Here is a 6011-nt window from a genome sequence, read left to right on the forward strand (position 1 = left end):
TCAGAGGCAATACAGATATTGTAGGACTATCAGTGAGCTCAAATCAGTCATGTGATAATTCATATAACATAGCCTGTCTTTGTTATTTGATGGATTCATATCTTATATCTTCATCTGCATTCAGTGAGTTTGGCTTTTGACTGGAATTTTACAAATGTGTGATTTTAAAAAATATAGGTGCACACCAAACATTGATAGTAGTTCTTTCAAGTGGCAATATTCCAGACCAAGTTCATGTTTGCTTCTGATGTATAGAGTAAATTAAACCAATAGAATGACAGAGGTTAAAACCAAAACATTAAATAGGTCTGGCTGTAACCTCATTTTATCATGATGATGACTCATGTTAAGTTTGATATAACAAATACATTGTAAAGCAGCATTTTGTACACACTGCAATGGAAATCAAACTAAACTCAACTTAACAAAATGGAATGCATGCTGGTATGAATCATTAGAAGAAAGTAATCAACTCTGCCCCCCCCCCCCCATCTCTCTTTTCTTGTTGCCAACAAACAGGTGGCTGAATGAGCAAGATAGATCAGCGGGAGCTTGTCAAGAATGAACATGTTGCCCAGTAAACCGACACCACCAAGAGAACAATGTCCACCTGAATTTGAGCATCAAATTGAAAGAGATAAATGACATTAAATGGTAGCTATTTTTGCTACTCTTATATGTGGGTAAAACTGTTTGATAGCTTGTAAGTTTATCAACAATGAACTTACTCTTACTGAAAAAGTTTTAACTTACTTTTGGAGATTAGTGAAGAACTGATTCACTCCACAAATAATGTGTTCTTTCATTCTGTAATTTAACTTTAAATCACTTTCCTGTCTGTCACAATCAATGTGGTTTGTGTTGGAATAATGGATATCTGTCAGTATATCCATGTACATTTTTTCTTGCTATCATTCTAACTTTAGAAAAATTGTCCTTCTGTGTTTAAAAAACTGTAGGGTCACGAGTTCAAAGGTCGTGGGTCAGGTCAAAGACCTAAATGTCACATATCCAGTAATGATGCAAAGAGTATGTAATGAAATTGAATCACATATGATATGCATATATGTATACATATTGTAGTGGGGCTAGGTGACATCCATAATGATCTTGTTTCTTCTTTTTTTTTCATATGTAAATATATGTTTCTTCTTTTTTTCACATGTAAATATATGTTTCTTAGATCTGTATGTTTGAATTACCTCCTAATGTAAATAGATATTGGTTCACAGTCTTCTAGACATACACTTGTACTTTCTGAAGGGTGCTATTGAATGTTGTGTATGATGTAGTTTGATTCACGCATTCCTTTGCTGCAGGAATTGGTCAGACATATATTTATACTTATACAATGGTCTTTGTCATACATGTAATCATAGTGGTTAATAATTTGTGTAATACATACTGCCTGTAGGGCAAGAGAATTGGAGTATGTAAAATAGTAATAAGATAAAAAATCTTGTAACTTATATATAATTATATGGATTATGCGATGTTGTTTTCATAACAAAGTACTGAACTTGTATATACTTTTTCATACAAAAATCAACTGGCTTGAAAGGTAACAGAAATAATTCCTACTAATCAGCTAAACAAGACAATACACTGTAATAAATTGAAAAGTATGTGTTTCGATAGAATCTGTTACCAGTTGGTCAGTCTGATTTTATTATCTTGTTGACATTTATGTGTGCCTTTGTGTTGACAACCTTACAGAGTAAAAACATGATGTTCTGTCATTCTATTATGTTACAGAAGATCTCTATTTGAAAATGCCAAACCTTTAAATACATTTTCAGGAAACTCGTAATGATCCCTGTACATGACAAAATTACAGCAGTGGTGTAGAAAGCAGAGAGGTTTACAGCACTTCATAATTGACTGGCCCAAGGAAAATGGAATCGTGTTTGCAGAATAGTGAATTTTTCATTGACAAGATTGACTTCTTTTCAATGTTAGTTACAGCTGATATTACAAAACTTGGACATATATCATTGTTTGTAAATTATTTGCAGATGCACAACTTTTGCATACTCATTAAATTGTTATAAAATGAGAACACATTACAAAGCATCAGTTGTATTTTCTTTGTGGACAATTCTTTGAGTGATGTGAAATATGTGATAATATAAAGACATATATGTATATACACATATGTGTGTATATGTATATATATAAAGACATATATATATATAATATATATATGTATATACACATATGTGTGTATATGTATATATATATAATATATACATATATATATATATACACACATACAATTATGTGTGTGGGTGTGTGTGGTAAAATGCTATTTCTCCAGCTTGACGGGATCTAGCACTGAACTTCAAACTGTCAATCGTCTCGCTGTTGCTGAGTTATGTCTATTTGAAATAGCTGCAGACAATAATGTATGTCTGGAAAGCTTACAGTCAGGTGACTCGAAAAATTTAAACACAAGGAATCAATAGATAGTGACTTTATCAGGCTTTTATGGTAAACCAAACACACTTGTAAAAGTTGAATGATCTTCATCAGTCTCCCAAACTGTGACATGATTTTATTGAATTAGCATCAAAACAACTGTTTTGTTTTGTTTGTTTGTTTTTTTACTGTAAAACTGACTGTCTATACAGATAAGGAAGGAAAGTGTGTCCTTTGAACATCTCCATTTTCCCCCATGGGATGGGAGCAACATTTAGGCCTCTTTCCACAAGTAATTGTTGGTTTTGTTTTGCTTTGTTTTTTGGCTACGGCCAATTTGTTCACTTTCTGCTTCATCTTGTTTTACTTTTCGATACAGTTGGCCCATTTCCTTTGTACAGGTCAGACATAGTCTGTGTGTGGGGGCTAAAACATTCATTGTGTCTGCTGTCTTTCAAGAGCCCCATGCCAGATTTTGTGTGAAGATGGTTATCAGCTTTTGGATAACAATGCTAAACTTAACTTGGGCAATGGACAAAGCTAGCCACTAGGGATACAAATATTTTTTTTTTCTCACTATCTCTTCCCCTTCTTTTCTCTCTCTCTCTCTCTCTCTCTCCCTCTCTTTCTATCTTGGACTGATTCTTTAAACTACTCTCTATTCCATGGAAAAGAAAAGAAATAAAAACTTTATTGGCTGTTGTTACAAAATGGCACTGTTACCAAAGTGTTATATTGTGATATATCAAGGTTTAATATTTAGGTTGTCACACAGATCAACAATGATCTGAAGTTACGCAGTGGGGACAGCTATAAACTTCATAATTATGCAAAGCCCTCTTTCTTTAGGAATGAGAGCATACAATCTGATTTTAGAAATTTAATGTCAACGTGTATTATAATTCATTAATAGCAAAAATAGTACCACTATTCTGGAAGAAAGATCATGAAACAAGTGTATTTTAGTGCCATTATTTTTGTCACAAGGAGATAGTGCAGTTTGTGATGTGGAGGTTGTCATGCAATTGTGTGTGTGTGTGTGTGTATGTGTGTGTGTGTGCATTCCTTGTTGAATTCACTGATTTTTATCTCCATTCTGCGCATGATTAGGATACTTCCCTGTCTGTGATATTTCAGTGTTGTCTGCCGAGATGATGCTGCCAATTTTGAGGTGGATGACGATAATCCAACATTAAGTGTTGACTCAATCAAAAGGCTCTGGGCGGAATTAAAGGTTCCAGCTCTCACGTGTAAGCCCTTTAACAAAATCCTTCAGATTTTACATTTAACAGATTACACATTACTATTCTTTTTCTTTTAAACAGCTATGCAAATCAAAATATCAACTAGAGTTAACTGCACATGATATCAAATAAATTGGTCTCTCGTTGGCCTTTCCTCAATGAATGAATCCTCCCCTCCCCCCCCCCCAAAAAAAAAGGTGTCAAGCAAATCATATGGTTTGATCATGAAATATGTGTAACATAAAATCTAACTCATAATACACTTCAGGTTTCTATAAACTCCTTTAAGATTTATATGTGAATGCATATACAGTTGTACTATACAAGATACTATACTCGCAGCAATAATGGTAATTATCATTATTACGATGAAACTTGCCTTATACTAATATTCGTAAGTCTGTTTAATACATAGAATCTATGTTATCATTTTCACTTCAACCATGGTACAACTATGCCATACATGCTATCTCAGGGTGCGTTCGAGCGCTCTCCTAAAGCGAACTGTACCGTACCGTACCCGCGCCAGAGGAGCGCTCGAACGCTCCTAAAGTGTACCGTACCGCACTGTACCGAGCCAAAAGTGGACCACTTCCCGATGTGCTCCAAAAGCGTACCAAACGTACCAAAAGTTCGTTGTAAAGCATGCGCGTATCATGCGCATACATCAAAATGCAAAGACATCTTTCTCTTTGTTCGGGACAGGTGTAAGTAGTTCAAACGCTAGGTGAATGACATTCTTGCTACAAAAATGTGTGACCTTTTCTAAAAATAACTCTTGAGGTAAGCTTTCTCAACAGAGCGCTCGAACGCTCCAAAACTGGCATGGTACGCCAATGGTACGGTACGCTTTAGTTCAGTTCGCTTTGGTTCGCTTCAGAGCGCTCGAACGCACCCTCTATTATATGTCCTCTTGCAAAGTTACTGAAAGCAATAGAGCCTTCTTGTTTTTGTGACACACTCTGCAGAAGCAGGTACTATGCAAGAGGTGTTATACTCCAAAATGAGACCACATATGGTAATATGAGTGGCTTGTGGTGTAGCGTGATAAACGATATGATTTGATTGGGTATAACTCTTAAATCTTTGGCCTGTCACTGACAGCTTTCAAGGGGGATTGAACTTAAGTTTGAACGCAAATTTCCCCTACGGCTGTATTTAGTCTAGTTCTGTGCAAGATTATCCACAACACTTCCCCATCACAACTGCCAGTCAGAAAAGACAGTTTAAAATCTGTACAAAATGACAGTCAGATGCAAAAGTCATTCATGGAAATGCAGGTTTTTTATTGACCAAATGACAAATGCAGTAACTATTTACAGTTTTCACATTCACAGACATTTGCAACATATACTGGTGTTTACAAAAGAAGTTTAAATGACAAATGTTTCCATATTTTTCTATGTGTGTGTGTGTGTGTGTGTGTGTGTGTGTGTGTGTATTTAAGGGTATGTACAACAAAAGGTAGTTCTGCGAGTATGTCTAAAAGATAGGCAAGGTGCACTGCATTCTCAAAGATGCATTCCCATGCCCTGTTCAATTTTCAATTAAAAAAATAATCAAGGACAAAGACAGGACCATTCGTATACAACCCATGTACACACATCTGAAAAAAATAGTAATTAAAATTGATTTTGAAATGCCATGCACAAACAGAAAATTCCTGTATGCAGACACATAAATGAATAACTTATTGCATTTCACATTGCAAAAATCAGGGCCTTTTTTTAAACCCTCATAATATCAAAACACAGAATAAGTGAGTGGCATGCAAACAAATATATATATATATATATTTTGTTGTTGTTGTTGTTGTTGTAAATGCAACGCTGCACACTGCCACTGGTCCGACGGTCCCTGCCCAGTAGAAATCACTGTCAGACCAGTAACTTTTTCAGGAATGGACCAGTAAAAGATGGAGAAACTGGGTAGGTACCTAATGGTCCGACAGACAGGTCAGACCAGCAGCAAAAAATGGGTAGCGTGCAGCCCTGGTAAACGACATGATTCAATGAGACAAACTAAGCCCATGGTGAGGATGCCTGGGTTCATTTCCCACTCATTATTCAGACATGTGCGCTTTAGAATGGCTTTACTTGCAAGTGATTGGAGTTTGGGCCAATTTGCGAAAGGCAGCAGGTAAAATTTTTGCATTGTGATCAACAAATCGATAATTCTTGTGAATGAAGGGGCCTTGCGTCACCTGCAGCTCCAGGTTAGAGCTTGACCACTCATGAGGCGAGCCTGGATGAATGTGACTAAAAAAAAAAATAAATAAATAAATTTAGGGGAAGGAGCATAATATGACACATTGTGCTCACATTACACAAATGCTGCCCACAGAGTTTA

This window comes from Diadema antillarum, unplaced genomic scaffold (genome assembly GCF_040938485.1).
Source record: "Diadema antillarum isolate AM-2024a unplaced genomic scaffold, OU_Dant_1.0 seq00001659_RagTag, whole genome shotgun sequence".
Taxonomy (NCBI): Eukaryota; Metazoa; Echinodermata; class Echinoidea; order Diadematoida; family Diadematidae; genus Diadema; species Diadema antillarum.